The 21,765-nt window shown below is 48.6% G+C and overlaps 1 protein-coding gene across 1 annotated transcript in view; it reads right to left on the reverse strand.

Annotated features, from left to right (window-relative positions):
* Positions 1–13,051, reverse strand: part of LOC139055657 (uncharacterized) — a 287,082-nt gene extending 274,031 nt beyond the window's left edge. The window contains exon 1 of the mRNA XM_070533187.1: positions 13,010–13,051. The gene's annotated coding sequence lies outside the window, so the exon portion shown is untranslated. The remainder of the gene's footprint in view (positions 1–13,009) is intronic.
* Positions 13,052–21,765: the final 8,714 nt, after the last annotated feature.

The following is a 21,765-nucleotide window of genomic DNA, read 5'->3' on the forward strand; positions in this document are numbered from 1 at the left end:
TTTACAACGTCGGTCGCGCATCGCCTGTGTGTTACAGCTGTGGCGCCTCGACAGACAAGATATGGCCCACCACCAACTTGGCCTAATTTTGAACGTGACAGTTATGACGACCGTTGGCCGACAGACCCTGATAGTGCAAACACCACAGGCGCGCCACCCCGGAATACCTTCCGTCAATATAGTAGAAGGAGTGGCTCGCCAGCTTCAGACCGCAGCCTGACGCCCCCAACCAGTCGCCAACGCCGTTCACCGTCACCACGGCGACGTGCTGCGTCACCACCGCCGTCGGGAAACTAGCCGGCGTGACCGATGGAGGTAAGGTCGCCGGACAGTCTGCGTCTGTGCGAAATACTCCTCTGCCTATTATGATGGTGAAGAACAAAGTGCGGGTGTTAATTGATAGTATACCTACAACAGCATTAGTGGATACTGGCGCTACCGGTTCCGTCATGAGTATGACATTCAAAGAGAGGCTGGGTCGGAAAGGTATGTTCCCGTGGAATGGTGGTGTGACATTTCGAGGTGTCAGTGGAGAGTGCCTAGTTGCCCTTGGTATTTGTGTTGCAAGTGTTTTGTTCGGAGGAGAAGATCTTAAAACAGAATTTCTCGTACTACCGCAGTGCACTCACGACGTGATTCTCGGGATTGACTTTCTTCAGGATTGTGGTGCATCCGTTAACTGTGGCACAGGCGAAATTACTTCGAATAGCGCGCTTCTCGCCACCCTTGCCGACACATCCTTACCAGTGAAAAACTATTGTGTTGTTTGGAAAGATTTGCTGGTACCGCCTTGGTCGCTGTCACGTATCCCCGTCAACTTCGCTGCTGCCGACCTTTCATCGTTTGACGCCCAAGTCCAGCCACTTACGTAGAGCTGCGCAGAGAAAGATGTACTCGTTCCACGCTCTGTCGTGAGAGTAGTGAATGGCGTCTCAAATTTGTGGGCTTTCAATTGTTCTTGCGTCCCTGCTGTTCTTCCGCGTGATATGAAGCTCGCTGAATTTGACGAGATTACTTACAGCTCCATTACAGTTCTAAGCGAGGAGGAGCAGTCTCGTACTAGCGATCCTCACCAAAGCACTTCTGAAGAGCAGATCCTATGGATGATCAACAAGGCGCTGCCCTCACATGAGCGCCACGCTCTCGCAGAAGTTTTATGGGCACATCTTTCTGTATTCGATTTCGCACAAGGCGACAAGCAAGCTTCACTCCCTCGTTCTCGTGCTCGCCACAGAATTGGCACCGGATCTGCGCATCCCATTCGGCAAAAGCCTTACCGCGTTTCTGCAACAGAGAGGACAGTTATTGCTGAACAGGTGAAAGACATGCTACGGAAAAGTGTTGTTCAAGAGTCCTCTAGTCCGTGGGCAGCACCAGTAATCTTAGTAAAGAGGGATGGATCGTGGCAGTTTTGCGTTGATTACAGGAAACTGAATGCAGTCACCAAAAAGGATGTGTATCCACTTCCTAGAATTGATGATGTCATCGATTGTTTACATTCCACTTCCTACTTTTCATCACTGGATTTGCGATCACGGTATTGGCAGATACTCATGCACCCAGACGATAAGGAGAAAACGGCCTTCGTGACACCAGATGGTCTTTATGAATTTAACGTTATGCCTTTCGGCCTTTGTAACGCGCCAGCAACATTCGAACTATTCATGGATACTATCCTCCGAGGACTTAAATGGGAAATTTGTTTGTGCTACTTCGATGACGTGGTGATTTTTGGCAGCACATTGAGTGAGCATAACAGCCGTCTCAATCTTGTTCTGGATTGTGTCAAACAAGCCGGCTTGATCCTAAATTCCAAGAAATGTCGTTTCGGGGAAACGGAGACGTTAGTACTTGGGCATCTGGTCGAGAAAAACGGTGTGAGGCCAGATCCACGGAAGACTGAGGCAGTCAGCTCTTTCGAAGCACCGAAGTCAGTGCGGGAGTTGGAGTTTTTTGGGCCTGTGCTCGTATTTTCGGCGCTTCGTCCCAAGGTTCGCTGACGTGGTGTACCCCCTAACATGTCTTTTCCAAAAAGCCCTCCCTTTCAACGGGACATCGGCTTGCGACGACGCGTTCCGCCAGCTAAAATTTCTACTAACGTCAGGGCCCATATTGCGTCACTCCGATGCATCCGCACCTACGGAAGTGCACGCTGATGCCAGTGGCATCGGCATCGGTGCCGTACTAGTGCAACGTCATGACGGAGCTGAACACGTTGTGGCTTATGCTAGTCGCTCTTTGACTAAGGCGGAACGCAATTACGCTGTGACCGAGCAAGAATGCTTGGCAGCTGTTTTCGCTGTCCACAAATTTCGGCCCTATATCTACGGACGCCCGTTCACTATCGTTACTGACCACCACGCGTTATGCTGGTTGGTGAATCTCCGTGACCCGAGTGGACGACTGGCACGTTGGGCTCTTCGACTGCAGGAGTACGACTTCGTTATTTTCTGCAAGTCCGGACGTCGCCACGCAGATGCGGACTGTCTCTCCCGCCTTCCTCTGACGACGACGGAGTGTGACGCAGACAATTTTGATGACTGTTTTGCTCCCATTTCTTCTACATTCCCAGACTCGACGACTTTCAAAGCAGAGCATGAAAATGATATTAGTTTGGAACCTCTATTTGTAGCCGCATCGTGTCCTGGAGCCACCGGTCGCTTTTGTGTCCGCGACGGCCTGCTTTACAAGACCAATTATTCAGCTAAAGGCGCACGCTTCTTTCTGGTGGTGCCGTAGAGTCTGCGAACGGACATACTAAGAGCCATGCACGACGATGTGACCTCTGGCCATCTAGGATTCATCAGAACTTTGAACCGGACACAGGAGCGTTTTACTGGCCCAAAATGCGGGACACAGTCAAGCACTACGTCGCCAGTTGCGAACAATGTCAACGCTACAAGCGCCCTACGACCGCTCCGCCAGGTCCTCTCCAACCTCTGCCGCCGCCTCGCCTGCCATTTGAAGAAGTGGGTATCGATCTTCTGGGCCCATTTCCCCGATCATCTAACGACAACCGATGGGTGATCGTATCTGTCGATCATCTGACCGGTTACGCGGAAACGGCGGCCGTACCATCTTCAACAGCTGTGTCCGTTGCAACGTTTTTGCTTCGATTCATTATTCTTCGACATGGTCCCCCCCGTGTCATCATTAGCGATCGCGGTCGTCAGTTTGTTGCGGACGCCGTAGAAGAACTGCTTCGTCTCTGTAGTTCACAGTTCCCTCATTCAACGTCTTATCACCCTCAGACAAATGGGCTTGTAGAACGTACGAACAGAACTCTAACATGCTGGCCATGTACGTATCTTCCGATCATAAGGACTGGGATGACGTACTCCCCTTCTTCACCTATGCTTATAATACTGCAAACCATGAGACGACCGATTACAGTCCTTTTTATCTCCTTTACGCACGTTCACCGCTAAGCTGCATTGACACTATACTACCGTTTGATTTTCACAGCGAGTACTCTGTTGCCAAGACGCTTTGTCTTGCCGAAGAAGCCCGGCATATCGCTCGCCTTCATACTGTGGCATCGCAACACCGATCAAAAGAGCGCTATGACAGCCGACACCAGTCTGTCTCGTACGCTAAAGGAGACTTTGTGTGGTTGTGGACTCCGGAACGTAAACGTGGCTTATGCGAAAAGTTTTTACCCCAGTACACGGGCCCATTCGTCATTGTAGATCGCTTGAGTGACTTGACGTACGTGGTGGCACGCTTGACGTCCGCTGGTCGTCGGTCTAGCCGGACACAGTTAGTACATGTTGCCCGTCTTAAGCGGTTTCACCCTACGCTTTCCGAGTGATTTGGGCTTGCCCAGCGGGCGTCGTCTGGCAACCGGGGATTGCTACGGCATGAGCCGGGCGAGCAGAAGAGGAAGAAGACGTTAGCGTGTGCAGCCTCGGGACGCCATCTTGACTTCACCATCAATCTCGTCCCTTAAGCCGGTTTAACATTAACCGTAACAATATTGTAGAGTTTCAGTGTGGTTCAGTGGTTCTGTCGGTGCGTCGTCTGGGTTGGACAGCTCTTCCCATGGCGCCCGGTTAGCGAGCTATCGGGCTACCGCATTAGCGCGTTCATTACCATGGAGAGATGCGTGTCCAGCTATCCAGACGATACGCACCTTGTGTAACGCTGTGGGGTGTACTGATGTAAAGATGCGGTGTGTTTAGGGTGTCACCCTCCCTTGTGCCAAAGTCCGGCAGGCGGTCTGAGAATCAGTGACCACTGTGATAGGCCCATCCAGGTACGAAGCGTGTACGATGGCTAGGGCGATAGCAGCCTCTTCCGCCGTGCAACTGTCCACAGTGTTGAGCGTGGCCGAAGCCCTCAGAATGTCTGCACTATCTAGTATGACTAGACATGGGGCACGTTTCTCTGGGTAGCGGGCCACGTTGGTGTATAGGACTGGTGTGTTTGATGTGTCATCGCCAAAGAGTCGAGCCAGGACTTGTGCTCTTGCCTTTCATGACGGTCAGGGTGCATATTCCGGGGAATTGGGGCCACGTGAATTTTGTAGCGAATGCCAAGCGGAAGAAGTGTGCGGTTTTCCTGTTGTGGTTTTCTTGCTGTTTGGTATCCTAGCCGGAATAGAATGTGGCACCCTTGCCTTGTTCGTTGCAGACGTTGCAATTGGCTGTTAAGATGACCTTCAACTAGCTCGCAGATGGTGTTGTGCACCCCCAGTCGTAGTAGGAGCTGTGTAGACGCGTGTCGGGGTAGTCCCAGCGTTGCCTTTAGTGCCGTACGGAGGAGGGTGTCCATCTGGTGCAACTCAGTCTGAGTCACAATATGATAGGGGAGGTGGTAGGTTAATCGGCTAATTATGAGGGCTTGCACAATTCGGAGTACGTCCTTTTCTTGCAGTCCTTGTCGGTGGTTTGTAATGCGCTTTATCATGTACGTTATTTGGGTAAGTTGTTTGCGGAGCACGTGTAGGGTATGTGTGGCCTTCCCATTGTGTTGTATGGGAAGGCCTAGTATACGTAGTCTGTCTACCCTTGGAATAACGTTGCCATTGCGATGCAATGTGATAGCTGGTGGAATACTGGCCTTGTTCCGTTTCTTGAATACAAGCAGGAGCTCCTACTTCTCAGCTGCGCATGTGAGTCCTTCGGCTGTTGCATACTCTTGAACTATATTTACGGCTTCTTGTAGTGCGTCTTGGATGGCGCCGTCTGACCCTGTGGTCACCCAGATTGTAACATCATCGGCGTACAGGGCGTGCTGCACGTTCGGAAGTTTGTCGAGGAGCGGTGGTAGCTTTGCCATCGCCACGTTATACAGGGTGAGTGAGAGAACCGAACCCTGGGGTGTCCCTCTGCCGGAAAGTTTTATGATATCCGACCGAATATCAGCCTAGCCGATGGTGGCTGTGCGGTCAGATAAAAAGGCTCGGACATAATCATAGATGCGTTTTCCGCATCGGGAGAATGCAAGGTTGTTTAGAATGAAGTCATGTGAGATATTATCGAAGGCTCCTTTGAGGTCCAACGCCAGAATGGCTCTTGTTTGAGCTTTACTGGGACCATCCACAACACCCTCCTCAAGTTGTAGGAGTATGTCCTGCGCAGATAGACCTGGTCGATAGCCGAATAAGGTATTGGGGAAGAATTGGTTCGCTTCGAGGTGAGGCTGGAGGCGATTTAGAACTACGTGCTGGAAGAGTTTGCCAATACACGAAGTCAGGGAAATGGGTCTGAGATTTTGGAGGGACAGTGGCTTCCCGGGTTTCGGAATTAAGGTGATATCGACGTGTCGCCAATCCTGTGGAAGCATTCCGTTTTCCCAATTGTAGTTGTAGTATGCAGTGAGTTGCCGTATGGCCTGGTCGTCGATGTAGCAGTGCATAGCCAGTGCCGTCTGCTCCGGGCGCCGTGTTTCGTCTTATGTCATGTACGGCTGCCCTCACTTCTGTCTCTGTAATATCGCCGTCCAATTGGGTTTCTTCCTCTTGTGGATAGTCTTTGTATCCGGTCAGTGGCCTGTAGCAATGTATCTCTGTTGCAGTGTTTGGAGGAGCGCGTCATCATCCATTTGTTCTTTGTGGATGATAGTGCGGACTGTGTTGTGTGCGTTTTTGTGAGCGTTGGGCTGAGTTGTGCTCTGAGGAGGGACCACGTTTTGGAACTACTTAGTGTGCCATTAAGGCGGTCGCAGAGGTTGTGCCAATTGCTATTAGTGAGGCGGGTGGCGTATTCTTCAGCTTCTGCTGTGATCCGGGCGATTCCTTTTTTCAGCCTACGGTTGTGCCTCTGCCTCTTCCATCGTTTGGTCAGGCCTCTTCGAGCATCCGAGAGATGGAGCAGATGTCTGTCCACATCCGTTGTCTTCGTTGTTGCAGTAAGTTGCTTAGTGGCTGCTTTAAGATCTGCTTGTAGCTGTTTTGTCCACTCATGTAGAAATGGCGGGTCGTGTTGTGGAGATTCGGTTCTGTTGTGCCGGAAACTGTCCCAGTTCGTTATTTTAATTGGACGTCCTGGGGTGCGTATGGCCACCAGTTGGACTTCTGTGGCTAGAATGTTGTGGTCACTGCCAAGATTCTCTATTAGGTTGTTCCAGGAACATTGAGTCAACCCCTTCACCATTGTTAGGTCAGGGTAGGTATCCCTGCTTACGCTGTTGCCCGTTCTGGTTGGTGTGTCAGGTTCTGTCAGCAGAGTGAATTGATGAAGGTTCATGGCGTGGGCTAGACGGCGGCCTTTTGGAGTTTATGTTTGGTACCCCCAGGCTGGATCAGACGCATTGAAATCTCCCAGAATAATCAATTTGTTGGCTTGTTTATTGGCGGCCGAAAAAAATTGTCCGAAGTCGTCTCATCGCAATTTGGGTCCACTGTAGATATTAAGTAAAAACTAGCTGGTTTCATATCGATTCCTAGGTAAAATTTCAAAGAGCACATACGGAACATGGGAGCTGTCGAGCGTGTCCTCGATCACTGTGACTTGTTTGGACACAAGAGTGACAGCTAGTGGTTGTTTGGTGGTGTCATGCTTGTCGCTGTATGCATTGTATCCAGTGAGTGTCGGAGTACAATGTACTCCTTGTAGTGCTATAACGTTTGGTGGGTGAGGACGTGTGGCTAGGAATTGTGTGAGGGAACCCCTCTTCCTTCGGTACCTTCTACAATTCCATTGCCACACCCCGAAGGTGGTGGTACTGCTCTTAGGTTTGCTGGCCATGATTGGTTGATACCGCCTCACTGGTGATGGCAAGTGTTGTACGAGCCGGACGGGTGTAAGGGTGTGACCTTCTTGGTTCTCGAGTGGCGTTAGTGTCATGTTGAAGTGAGTCGTTTTGATGATTGAAAGTTGAGCTAAAAGTTGCACTGATGAATTGTTGCATATCAGTCATCGCTTGTTGTATGACCTGTTGTAGCATGTGCTTAACATCAGCCATGATCTCTTCTTTCATTTCTTGCATTTCCGCTCTCAAAACAGTCGCCATTTCCTCTATCATTTCGCACAGTTCATGTTTGGTGCAGGAATTGTGAGGGAGTTTCTCAAGTGCGAGTGTGTGTGTCTGGGTGAGTGAAAGCGTCGCTGTGGGAGACAGTTTGTTTTGTTTGTTTGTTTGCTGTGCGGACGGAGGTGAAGGAAGGGAGGAGGAAAGAGGGGGAAACTGCGCTGGCCAACTCACCGCTGTCACCTTCCTGGTGTGATGGTCGGGCGGTTTCGTCCACGCGGCCTGATGTTCCTTGGGTCGCTGTTTCTACTGCATCAGGCTGCGGCTCCCAGATCGGCTTCGACCACGTGGTTGCTTCTGGTCCTCGGACGGCCTGCGGACCCTGGACCTACTGCGACTTTGGGACTGGCTGTGTCCCCGGGATCGGTAGCGAGAACGACCCCGTGTTGCATCAGTAGTCGCAGGTGCCGCACCGTTGAATGTCGTTACCTTGCTGGACTTCTTTTCGTGCTGGAGTTGTTGCTCCGTCATTTTCTGCTGCTCTCGGAACATGTGGCTCATGCTAAAGGGTTTGCGTTGCCTTACAGCCCATCGAGTCTGTGGCGGGATGCTCACCACCACAATGAAAACATTTCAGCGTGCAATCATGTCGTTCGGAGGGGTTGGAAGTTCCGCACGCAGCACACCGGGGTTTATCCGGGGTTGGGCAAACATCCGCTCGATCACCCGTGGAGAGGCACACGCCGCACAGCTGCTGTCGGGGTTTATAAATGTAGCACCGGTATTCTGCTCCGTAATAGTAGATGTACCGGGGAACCCGAATGCCAGAGAACGTGATGATGGCCGTGGCTGAATTTCCGGTCATTTTTGCATGCAGGACCTGAGCTATCGGTGATCGGATATTAGTCATTAGTGTTGTCGGCGTTGTGTTTTTTTTTTCTATGCTGGAGATGACTTCTTTGCAGGAAGCATCCGGAGCAGCCACATAGGCCTGAACCTCGTGCTGCTTGTTTTCCAGGCATATAGACTTGAACAGCTGCAGTCTTGCCGCTAGTTCTTCGTCCGGTGTGCTGACCACTGCGACGTTCTGCTCTCGGCGTATGCGGATGGTTAGCTGGTGGAGCGTGCTCTCGTTTAATTGAGCCGCTGTGCCTATAGCTCTGGCTATAGAGTGCTGTGGCCACTCACCGAAATTTACTCCATCTCTCGGTCGGAAGACCACTTTCAAGTCGTCGATCGGTAGCGGGGGCAGCTGCGAGCTCTTATTGCGCAATGTCAGATGTACGTGGTCCTGCTGTGCGGGTTCGGTGTTGGGTGGCTAATTCGACGTAGCTTGGACCTGTTTCTTGCGCTTTCGGGCCACGAGAAACCAAGTCCCGTCTTCGTTGTCTGGAGTCGGTTCTTGATCCATAGCGGCGGCTGGTGTTGTTTCGTCCAATGCTGCGGCAGGCAGGGGGTCTCGGGCAGCCATGGTCACGGTAGCAGTGCAATGGGCATGGGCGGCACGCGATGCTGTCGCGCCGTAATCGCGGTGCCTACGTTAGGCCTAGCGCTGGGGCCTGCTTGTCTTGAAATGTCCAAGGGCCGAGGTCTCACCGGATCTGGGAGATCTTGGTCTCAAAAGATTTCGCCCGTTAAGATCCATCGACTGGTAGGCACGTTGTAGAAACAAAAGATCAGCTGTGAGGTGTTCCAAGAGCCGGAGCCCATTCGGAGTTCGTCCTTCACACGCGGTCTTCTCTGTTCATTGGAGGTCACTTTTGTTTGCTTGAAAAACGAATAACATTGCCTAATACACTGAGCTGCTTGTCTTATCTAATTGGGTGACAAGAGGCGAGGAGCATGCTCAAGTGGCGAGGGATTCGATGGGGCCGAGCCAGTGCACTGAAAATCGATAAACGGATGAAGAGGGTGGTGCCGGCGTCTGCGATTGGTCCGCTATCCCTTATTTAGATGGCGGTGACAGGTCGAAAATTTTGGCGGCATGCAACGGAAGCTTAAGAATGACACTAAAATGGATCCTCAGCAAAGAAGAGCTGGCAGAACGCGGTCGAAAACGTTCCGAAAGTGCTCGAATACGTTACGCGGCCACGTAAAAAGTTTTATTATACGCAAATAAACCCATGCTCTCCGACAGGTGCGAGTAGCCAGTTCATCAGCGATCGGCGGCAGCCTTCTTTTATTCCTTTTGAAAAGCGGCAGGCTGCGGGTATTCAGAATAAAAGTCAGTTTTGTTCGGCAAATTAATGCACCTTTAATGCGTACACGTCACTTTGACGCGGTGAGTATTTGCGGTTTTGTGACGTCGCGTGACAGGCAGGTAAAGTGGGTGCAGCCCAAAAGCTTTCGACCAATATCCGAGGGCTAATGGCAAAAAGGGGTCGGATCAGAAATAACGATATTTCATTTATTCGGTCACATCATGCATAATCATTGTGTAGACGTCATATCAGATGGTGAGCTATCGCGGTTTTCGTGACGTCGCTTGACAAGCAGGTGAAGTGGGGCTGGCCCCAAAAAAGTTTTCGCTAATCGCGGAGGGCTGATTGCAGAATTGGAACAGAAAAGTTTGGAATAGTTTTACGTTATAGCGCCCCTAGTCCCCTTCACGTGGCGAGTTCTCGCGGTTTTTCGACATCGCGTGACAGAATGGAAAGTGGGCGCGGTCCGAAAACTTTTGATCAGTAGCGAAAGACTAATGGCGAAACAGGCGTAGATTAGAAATAACAATTTCTTTATCGGTGTATTCCTGCGTAATCAGTGTGTACACATCACATGAGACGGGGAGTTTTCGCGGCTTTCGTGACGTCACGTGACAGCGAGGCGAAGCGGAGGTGGCCCGAAAAAATGTTCGACCATTCCTGTAGTGCAAATTGCAGAAATGGAATAGAAACTGCTTAGATTAGCTTTGCGTTATAGCGCCCCTATACCCGAACGCTCTATGTATCAGCCATTGAATGCCTGCAGCCACTTGCAAACGTGTTTCGTTAGCCCCGCTCTGGCAGTCATCATCAAAGTGAGCTGCTGCAAGAAGATCCTCCCTCATCTTCGCGAACCCCACCCACAACATTCACTACTTTAAGTAAATGAATGAACATAAGTGTTTCCGGACTCACCTGAGTATGCTTTAAAGCTATGCAGAAGCGGGAGTTCCGATACGGCTCTGTATATACGCACTGTTTCAATGTTTTTGATATGCGTGGGCATAACGGTACGATTAAAGCACAATCTTCCGTAGACGCGCCAAAAATGAATTCGCAAAGATTTTCGTTCTTAAGCGCTGTTTTTCATTGCCTGATCGCTTTCGCTAATAATATGTCCTGCACCACTACTGGCTCGCACGAAAACATTCAGCGCAAGAATGTTTTGTGAATACGAGGACTGGTTGTGAGCAGCAAAGCAAACAGTTCTGAAAGGGCCACTCGCGCCAGTTGTGTAATGAAAAGTGAAGGCAACTTGAATGTACATAGTTCACGGAGAAGAGTTGCGCTTCGCCACTTGCCGTTCGATGACATTTCTGTTAATTTGCACGTCGCAGTTTCGACCTTGGCAAGTTGGTTATTGAGAAATATACAAAGAACAGGTGCGATAGAGATGAATTTCGGTCAATCACTCAAACGGATTGGCAACGGAGTGTAATTGCATTTTTTGGTCATTTGGCGAGAAGCATATGTTGTCATAGGATCGCATGGAGAGGCAGCGAAGGGAACGCGTCTTGTTTTGCGTGGAAGCGCGCCTCTTGGAAAGCAGATGCGGCAGTCGGAGCCGTGTGAAGGATTGGCGGCGCCCTCTCAGGCCCGCAAAGCATTCAACGTGCACGAAAGTACATGTGTGGCGTTTCAGCGCGTTTTACGCACCTTAACGCGAAACATGCGAAAACCAACGAGATACGCAAGACGTGATTCCATGGAAAAAGAAATAAAACAACTGCTGGATCCGTCTAACGTACCTTTAAAAAAAAATTGATGGGATACGTCGGACGTGCCTCCGCATTTCTGAGTACTACTCCAGTGTGTTGACAACTTCCGCAACGTAGAATTTGACAGTGGGTGGATATGGTCACACATACCACATTTCTATGTGCGGCGAAACTAGCCTCAGCAAACCGGCTTAAATTAACGCTGTATGCAGACCGACAATGTAGTGTAAGCGCACGTACCTCAGTTCGGCGTAATAAAAGAAATTTCTACATAGAACACGAACATATAATGTCGGCTCATAGGTATCTTTAAAACACTGCGACCTCTTAATGGGGTGCGCATCATATTCTACGTGTTCTTTGATTTACTTATATTCTTTGACATAGCAGTTTTGTACTGGGTGCGCGCCATTCTTGTACAACGCTCCAGAATGGGTATTTGCCGGTGTGGAACAAAAATACAAACATGTATAAAGCAAGATACAGTGAGTAATAATAACAATTTAGAACAGGCATGTGCTTAAAGAACAGTGTCTCGCGAAGACGTTGGTTATCCATGATTGATGCAATGTCAGCAGGAAGGCGGTTCCACTGATTGGTGTGCGCCTAGGAAAGATTCGAAAAATGTTTTCGTTTTACAAAATGGAACATCTTCATTACGGCGATGATGAATGCGATGGGGCATACATTGTGGTGACAGAACTAACTTGTCGTGAAGAACGGTATGGCAGTGTATGTTATGAAGTAAATTCAGGCGGTCAATTTTCCGACGCGCTGCTAGAGACGGGAGGAAAAGGCTGGCTTTCATGGCTGTTATGCTACAATGCGATTGTAGTTGGAGGGACTAAAATGAGTCATTCTGAACAAGTTCCAGGGCAGTGAATAATTGTACATGCATAGGATCCCATACGCAAGCAGCGTATTCAAGCTTCGATTTTATTAATGTTTTATAAAGTGCTGGTTTAGCTGAAGAACGAACGGTGGAAAAGTTGCGAGCTAAGTGTCTTAGCATACGGTTGGCATTGTTAATAATGTTTTCTGTATCCACTGTCCAATTTACATTACATGAATACCTAAGTATTTAAAACATGTGACTGATTCTAATGGGACACTGTTGAAAAGATAAGTATGATTAACAAATAGAAAAGTGTGTTCCCTCCTCAATTGTACATCGTCCGTCCGTCCCCGTTGCCTCTCACGCGCTGGTGCGTCCACTCGATCTGGTATTTTCAGCATAGCTTGAGTGCATAAATGTAAAAATTGCGTCTCATTCAAGTTATGTCCTCTGTGGTGGATAAACATAAACATTACACGAAGTTGCACGCTGCATAGTATGAATTAAAGTAAACGCAATTTTCGACCTAATACGCAAAACCGCAGAATTTATCTTTTGACAATTGTGCACATGGACGTTAGTTGCACAGAATTTAATTAACCACTTCAAGAAAGCCTCGCGTCACATACGTGCTGGATCTGCATGTTTCTTTTTTAAATGTTCCTAAATTACTGCTACATTTCTCTCGTAATCTTCGTGATAATGCTAGCGTCTCACATCCGTAACCTTGCGTGGTGGACGTCGCCGCGGAAAGTGCCCGGCGTAACAGGGCTTAGTACATCAGAATCAGATCCCACAACGACTCGGCGAGGCCCACAGTGCAAGAGGAGGGCAGCACTCACCTGCGCGGGGACGGATGCAGCGGACGAGTGGCGAGACGCCGCCGCCGCCGCTCATGGGGCGAGGAGGATCGCGGAAGGCGAGGGAAAGATTGCCCGCCCGGCTCGGTGGCGACGCCTATTCGTCAGTGGCCATAACGCCCGCGTTGTCAACCGGTGTGCGCGAACCGCACTCTGCCCAAGGGCTTGTCGATTTTACGCGTCCAGGCTAACTGGCATCGATTGGCGTACGGCTCGTAACAGTGGCCTGCTCGCAGCATAATAACAAGAGACGTAATAGTTCTGCGGAAACCCGCAAAGTGGAGAGAAGCAATTAATGAAGGGAAAGTCAGATATCCACCCGTTCGTAGAAAATGCTACAAAAGAAACCTATACGGGTTCCTCGAAAGAAGAGCCTCGCAGTTGAAGAAAGACACCTCCTGATCCGGGACTCGAACCCAGGGCCACCGCCTTTTCCGGGGCAGCCGCTCTACCATGTGAGCTAACCAGGCGGCTAGCAGATGGCAGGGCGAAGTCGTGTTTGTCAACAACTGGAAGCAAACGCATTAGTTTGACGTAATAGTTCTGCGGAAAGCCGCAAAGTGGAGAGAAGTAATTATTGAAGGGAAAGTCAGACATCTACCCGTTTGTAGAAAAGGCTACAAATGCTACATGTAGCATTTTCTACGAACGCGTGAACGACTGACTTTCCCTTCATTAATTATAAGAGAGCGCTACAAATATTCTGAAAACTGTCCACTAATGCTTAAGCATTGTTTGGCTCTGCCTTGACTCCGTTATTGCTCAGTTTTGCTTACTTGCTTTTCCTAGCTTATGCGCGACAAGCCTTACCGGTGGATGGCATGCTTCGGCTTGAGCAGACAGGTTTCCTCGCCGCCCCTTCAATGCGATCGTACCAATGGAGCGCCAGGCACGAACGCGCCCGGACGGAGCAGAGCGGTCGACCACCACGGCTGCTGCCTCCGTGAGGCGTTGCGTGAGGGCAGAGGGCGTCGCCGCCGTGTCGCAGGCCTGTGCTGTGCGCGCGTTCCTCGTCCGCGCAAACCTGGCTGCTGGTAGGAACATTTATCGTCAATGATACGAAAGGTAAGCATATGTAAGGGTGCCCCCTCCCTTACTATGAGGGCATGCTATGCAGATGCTATCCGCCGTCCCCGTCCATCTGCTCCTTGCTGCCGGTGTGACTTCTTCTGCTGCCTGTGGATTGCTGTGCTACAACTCTGCTCCGCCCACTATCCAGCTGACAACCGTCCACGTATCAAGCTTGAACCCGCCGCTATCTGCTTTCCTGTCGCCACTACCGCTGTGCCTGGCCCTGGATGGTGGATCGTCAGCGCCGTCGTCACCAACATCAGCTACGTTGCCAACTATAAATAAGCTGCAACTGTCAGCCGCGCTTCGTGGGCTTGGTGGCTGCTTAGTGTCGTCACCTACATACCCGCTACTTCTTGCTATGCAGGTTGGTGTATCAGAATCACTTTTTTCTAAGAAGACAAGTAATTACTTCTTGCTGCAGCTACCGAGCCCACGTTGCTGCTGTGCGACCGTTATTGAGTGTGCTGGTGTTGTTCAGTTGTTGTTGCTTTTGTTATCGGGTGACGTAGAGTCAAACCCCGGCCCTGATCCTATTCTCGTGGAACTACAAAAACTTTCCGCGGGCCAGTCAACGCTAATAAGCGAAGTGCAGGGTCTAAAGAACCAACTATTAACAACAGAGCAAGCCCTATCTGACTTAACTAAGAGAAGGGCCGACATTGAAAAACATTACCATTCTCTGCCATCCCTCCAAGCCGAATTAGAACTTATAAAAAATAACACTGTTCATACATCACGCCTAACCGACGATATTGAAGTACGTTTGGATGACGCCGAAAACAGGTCGCGACGTAACAATCTAACTTTCTACGGCCTTCCAGACGCCAAGCCATCTGAATCGTATGCCGAATCTGAGAAAATAAGCATTCAACATTGCCGTGACCATTTAGGTATAGATATTAACCCTAAAGAAATCGACCGTGCGCATCGCTTAAGCCGCCACACAGGCGGGAGATGTAGGGCGATAATAGCGAAATTCGCGTTCCACAAAATAAAGGACGCTATCCTTTAAAGTGGACGTAAATTGAAAGGAACACCCTATAGTATAGGTGAGGATTTCTCACGCAAGGTTCAGACCGCCAGAAGTCATTTGGTCAAATTTGCAAGACAGAAATCTGTTCCATTTTCTCTACGCTACAAAACGCTTCACATCGGCTCGAAACGCTATCTTTTCAATTAAACCTCAAGAACAGTACAAGAAATCCAGTAACAATCACATCAGCGTCAAGCACTTATCACCAGTTTTCACCCTAGATCAAAAGCTAACCTTTTTTTTTCCGTAATCTTCACTAACATTCGAAGTTTCATACCCAAACGTGAGCACCTGTCCTATCTTGTCAAGTCTTCTGATAGCAGTATTCTGATACTAACCGAAACGTGGCTATCAAGTGATGTTGCCGACGCAGAAGTACTCGCCGATTTACCGAATTTCAATGTCTACCGGAATGACCGCAAAGGCACTCGCGGGGGCGGTGTTCTCATTGCAGCCAGTAAACAATTACCGTGTTCTGAAGTTAACATTGACTCTGAGATGGAAATTTTATGGCTATTAATCCAAGCTTTACCACAATCTGTATTATTGGGTGTTTGCTATAGGCCCCCATATAACAATCCTAACTTCTCCCGCGCACTTAATAATAATCTAAACCAGCTTACCTTGACCTATCGTAAAGCCTATCTCGTTCTTTTTGGTGATTTTAATTTTCCCGGTATTAAATGGAGCGAAGAAACTGGAACGGCTAACACAGCTGAAGCTAGAGATTTTCTTGATGTTTGCCTTGATTATAACCTAACGCAGTTAATAACTCAGCCAACGCGTGTAACTTGCGAGTCCTCTAACATTTTGGATTTAATTCTGACGACCCATCCCAATAGCCTGTCTTCGATTAACTATCTGCATGAAATTAGTGACCATAAATTTATTCAGGTAAATTTCAGTTTTAGCCCTACTACCAATCCCTCGCACAAGAAAACTATAACATTATACAATAGGGGAAATTATGAGGCCATAAATAACGAACTTTGCACCTTTTTTCCGACATATGAGGCCAATTTTTATCACTGTTCCGTTCAGGAAAACTGGCTTACTTTTAAGCAGAAACTAACCGAGCTAATACACCTGTTCATCCCTAAAACTACTATCCGCGTAAACAGCCAAAAGCCATGGTTTAACAAAATATTGCACGGCGCCTAGATAACAAGAAAAAACGTTTATTCCGGAATGCCAAACTTAAAGGAGGCGCCCAAAACTGGGTGAAGTATTGTGTAGCAGAAAAAGCTTATCTCACGGGAATCGCCAAATTCACTTTCTTTAACAACGATTTGCCTAATATGTTAACTAATAACCCACGCAAGTTTTGGCAGATTATTAACCCCCAAGCAGCAGCTTCTACCACGCTTACTAACGACTCTGGAGAGGTTATTTCAGCAGCTGAATGTGCCGATGCTTTTAACAAGGCCTTTTCATCAGTCTTTACTAAAGAGGTTAACACTTCCTTACCCATGTTTTCATGTCGTATCACGTCTTCCATGCCTGAAATCAGCTTTTCTGTTGATGGTATCTCATCCCTCATCGAAAAGACTAAGTTATCATTGGCATCTGGACTGGACGACATTAACGCTAAAGTGTTAAAAAATATAGGTCACATTGCTTCCGCTTATCTTGTCTTATTATTTTCGCAATCTCTTTCAACAGGTATCATTCCAGATGACTGGAAAGTGGGAAAGGTCGTTCCCATCTTCAAATCCGGTAACAAAAACTCACCTCTGAACTACCGAACAATTCCATTGACCAGCGTACCTTGCAAACTCATGGAACACGTCATTTACTCTTACATCATGAATTTCCTCGACTCTCATAACTACCTTCACCATTCTCAACATGGGTTTCGTAAGGGTTTCTCTTGCGAAACCCAGCTTGCCATCTTTGTTCATGACCTTCACGCTAACCTTGATGTTAACGTACAAACTGACTCCTTATTTCTTGACTTCACGAAAGCTTTTGATAAAGTACCCCATAAACGCCTAACTTTAAAATTGTCCTTCTTAAACTTGCACCCGAATGTACTACATTGCATAAAAGCATTCTTGACTAACCGTTCAGAAGTAGTGTTTACCAACAACAAATTATCCAGCCCAGTTCCAGTCTCATCGGGGGTGCCTCAAGACTCTGTCCTCGGCCCTCTTCTGTTCCTAATATACATTAACGACCTGCCTTTGCATGTGTCTTCTAATATTCGCATGTTTGCTGACGACTGCGTTATCTACTGAACCATTACTAGCCCATCTGACCATATGATTCTACAACAAGATCTCGACCACATACTACAATGGTGTGATGATGGCTAATGTCCCTAAACCCTACTAAATGCAAGCTCATTTCCTTCAATCGTTGTAAAATTCCCCTTCACTTCACTTATAACATAGCTAACATCCCTGTTGAATCAGTAACCACTTATATCATCCACTTATATATCAACCATCAACGCTCCGAGACACGTAAAACTACTTGCTTATAAATCTTTAATGAGGGCTAAGTTCGAGTACGCATCTCCCATCTGGAACCCACCCGAAGTAGGTCTCACTAATACCCTAGAATCCGTTCAAAATCGTGCTGCTAGATTCATTCATGCTTCGTGTTCATATGAAATCAGTGCGTCATCCCTCAAAGCTGAGTGTAACTTATCACCTTTATCCTGTTGCCGACGCATTTCAACCCTCTCTCTATTTCACAAGTTCTTTCACTCGCCGCTTAATTGCGCTCCTTACATTATCCCTGCAGCTCACATATCTCACCGCACTGGTCATTCCTTGCAAGTTTCTCGCTCACGTGCCCGCACTAAAACATTTTCTGCTTCATTTTTTTCCCAGAGCAGCAAAAGACTGGAACGGCCTTTCTCATAACATCGCCATTATCACCTGCCCATCAAGCTTCATGCATAGCATATCAAATATAACATCGCACTGATCGGTATCAACAATATTCTGCCTAAGAAAAAAAAACCCCACGCCTTATGTAATACCCCTTCGGGGGTCTTTAGGGAAATAAAAATGAAAAAAATGAATGAATGACACCCTTATAAAGCGAAGGAGAGCTCTTTGGAGCGCATTCCTTCTCACAGCACTGGAGATGATCCGGCGCTGGTCTTGAGCGGAAGTGCCGGTCAGGGGAGTCTCCTAGTAACACTCCGCCATGGCAGGTAATGGAAGATGAGGAAAGGTCGGGCATGATGAAGAGGGTGTGTAGGAAGTCACCTGATTTGCCGCAAAGTTTGCAGGGAAATTCGTCTGGGTATCGGGCATGTAGTAGTAGGGGTTATAGAGCTGTCCTTGCTTGTAGTCGTCGCCAGTGTGCGGCTTGCGCTCTGGTGATGGATGGGGCCGGGGGTGTGTATTGCCTTCGTTTGTCACGGTAGTAAGAGAACGAGAAGAAAGGGGGTTAACCAAGAGGCCCGATTTTTATGAATCATATCATGAGAAGCCAGCATATAAGGTACCAAGGACAACAAAGGAGACATGTGGTTACTAATTGAACTAAAGAAATGATAAAAATGGCATTGAAAGTGGATGAAAAAACAACTTTCTGTAGGTGTTAGCCAGCACTACTACTTTCAAACCTTGGAGGTGGATGTAGAACATTCACCTCTAAGTGGTGAAAGCAATTGGTTAATAAACCTGCACATGCCACCTGAAGGTATCAGTTTTGCCGGGGAGGGAATATCATGGAAGCAGGCAATCCTCGGCTCGTAGCTCGACTTCTACTGCCCCGAATGCGAGCCGCCTCGTCGCCAGGGAGCCCGGCACGTGCTGGCGTCCATATTAGGGTTACGGGGTGTCGGGGCTGCCAGAAGCGTAGTAAGCGCGCAGCGATGCGGGATATGTAGCCATTGGCATAGGCGAGAATGGCGGATTTGGAACCAGTACTAATTGTAGTGGCAGATGTGGAGACGACAGCAAGCGCGATGGCTGCCTCTTCTGCGATGGAATTGGTGATGTTTAGCTGGAGGTTAGAAGCTTTCCTTGATTGTCGGCTGCCGCCTGGACCATACGGGAGGCTGACGCCCTGCGTCCACGTAGACCACCTCATGATCCTCGCCGTACTGTTTATGCAGGGCCTGAGCACTTGCTATGAATTCTGACTGCGCCTTGTAAGGCACAATGAAAAGGCACCAAGCGTCTTAACGCGCTCGCGTGCCCGCGAGGTGTTCATAAAAGGAAGGACGCCGTTTAAGTTGCCCAGCTCCAAATTTCATTTGGTCCAACCCAAATTTCATTTGGCCCACCCTCAAATTTCAGTTGGCCCACTCACATATTTTAACTTGGCCGACCCGAAATTTAGGCTCGCCTACGCCCAAATTTCAAGTTGGCCCGCCTCCAGATTTACCTTGGCCCACCCCCAAATTTAATTTGACACGCCTCAGAATTTCAAGTTGGCCTACGTTGAAATTTCTTGTTGGCCCACCAACAAATTTAATTTGTCCTATGTCCAAATTTCAGGTTAACCCACCACAAATTCTAACTTGACCCAATCCTAATTTAAGTTGGCGCACCCCACAATTCAAGTTGGCCCACCCAGTAATTTCAATTTGGCCCACCACCAAATATAAGTTGGCCCACACCGAAATTTCAGTTGCCCATCATCAAATTTCAAGTTGACCCAATCACAACTTTCAAGTTCACTCACCCCCAAATTTCACTTGGCCCACACCTGCCATGCATCTTCTATGGAGCCCTATGTCTCAGTATGGGTATTATTTTTTAGCTTATTTTTGTTTTAAATTGCTACTTATAGCTTAAAAGCTAGCAGTCATCTACATTTACTTTATCATAGGTTGTAAACGTCATAACTTGGAGAATTACGCATTCTTGTGCAAATGCAACGAATTAGACTCTTTGCGTGGCAGGGCTGCGGAGCTCACCAAATAATGCATTATAAAATGAAATAAATTCTGGTGTTACACGAATCAAAACACAAACTGCATTTGAGCCATGCCGTAGTGGGGGCCTGTAGATGACCACATGGGACTCCGTAAGGTGTGCCTAAACGTAAGGGCGACGTTGAGTTCAGTAGCGCAACGGCATAGCCACCGGGCTTTGCCGCGGCGGATGCGTGCTTGCATAGTTGTCGGTTATGTATGTGAAGAGATGAGAAACTGGTGGGCGTTCTCTGCGTAAAACATTAACAAAATTTTTGAGTCATTCCACTCTGTGAATATGGATGACCGGTCAAGCTGTTTAGCGCACGACACAGGGGTGACACAGAAGTTTGAACAAACGTAGGAACATATTTAATGTTCTGACCTGTGGTCATCGTGACGATATAGGTACGCAGACACATTCACGTGTCACCTCTGTTATTAAATGTGTCCATCAAGCAAGAAAACGAATGTCTTATAAGCCATTATAAGCCATAACCCCTTAAGCAATTGCTCGTACCCCCGAAAACGCGGCCTCCCCACTAGGACGACAGAAGTCGACGCTGGAATGATGAGCGGCACCAGAGCCAGCTGTAGAAAAAAGACGACGTATGCGTGAGCAGTAGCACGAGCGCTTTCTCGCGGTTGCGCCGGGGTACTGTGTACTAGAATATGAGGGTATAGGCATAGGGAAAGAAATTCAACAAATGGGGACACTCGGCGATTACTGGCAACAGGAAAAAGAGTGACAGAAAGCCTCTGCAGCCTAGCTCGCGGAGTAGCCGTCGGCCTTCAGCGAGAGAGTGGGCCGCAAGACGCCCGACATGCGCCAGTCATGCGTCTCGCGCATACATGACAGAGTGATTTTGGCGCGAATCAGCCGAAGATCAAACACGGGGAAAATCTTACGTAGAATCTCCTCAGGGAGTTGACCATTTCGTAGTAACGACGTGGCGTTCAGTGCTCGCGCTTGGTGTAACTGCGAGAGCGAGCGTGAAAGAATCGCGAAACGGAGAAGCTCCATACCGAACTGCTAAGTGAGACCTGCACGAGACGACACAGAAGAGGCGAGTAGAAGCAATGTTCACTCGTGTTGTAGAGAGGCTGCAGCGGATGTGGACGTGGGGTGAAATGACGAGGGCGAAGCAGGAAATGTAGGAAATGGACTACGCAACCTTTTCGTGGTAGCGGATGGGCGAAATAACGTCTTAAAGAGAACAGCGATAGGACTAGCCCAGCCCCTGGCAAATGCCGTGGACGACTTGCGCGAGCTGTCGCCTCAGGTGCAGATCGTGGTGTGCACGGTGGCGGAGCTGCCTTTACGTGACAGTAACGTACAATAAGCCGTATTGGCTGCCAATGAGGCTATATCGACAGTTGGCCAAGAGAAAGGTTTCGAGGTTGTAGAAGTAAATAGGGCAGTGAGAAGGTGTCGTGGTTTCCAACGAGACGGCTTCAATCACAGGCTTGGACGGGAAGTGGGCTGGCGACGTGCTGGTCGCGCGGTTGCTTTTTTGCGAGGCCCACGCGCGATCAGAAGGTCAGTGTAGGTAATAATGAAGACGGTCCCCTAGGCGCAGTCAATCAGAGAAAAAGGAGGAAAACATGAAAGAGAGCTCGCTATGCAATAGGCTACATAAACATGCAGGGTGGTAGAAGAAAGGACAACTGGGCAGAGATTGAGTAGCAGTTAAATAGAAAACAAATAGGGGTGTATGCGATTACAGAAACGCACCTTCGAGACTCGGA

This window comes from Dermacentor albipictus, chromosome 2 (assembly GCF_038994185.2).
Source record: "Dermacentor albipictus isolate Rhodes 1998 colony chromosome 2, USDA_Dalb.pri_finalv2, whole genome shotgun sequence".
Taxonomy (NCBI): domain Eukaryota; kingdom Metazoa; phylum Arthropoda; class Arachnida; order Ixodida; family Ixodidae; genus Dermacentor; species Dermacentor albipictus.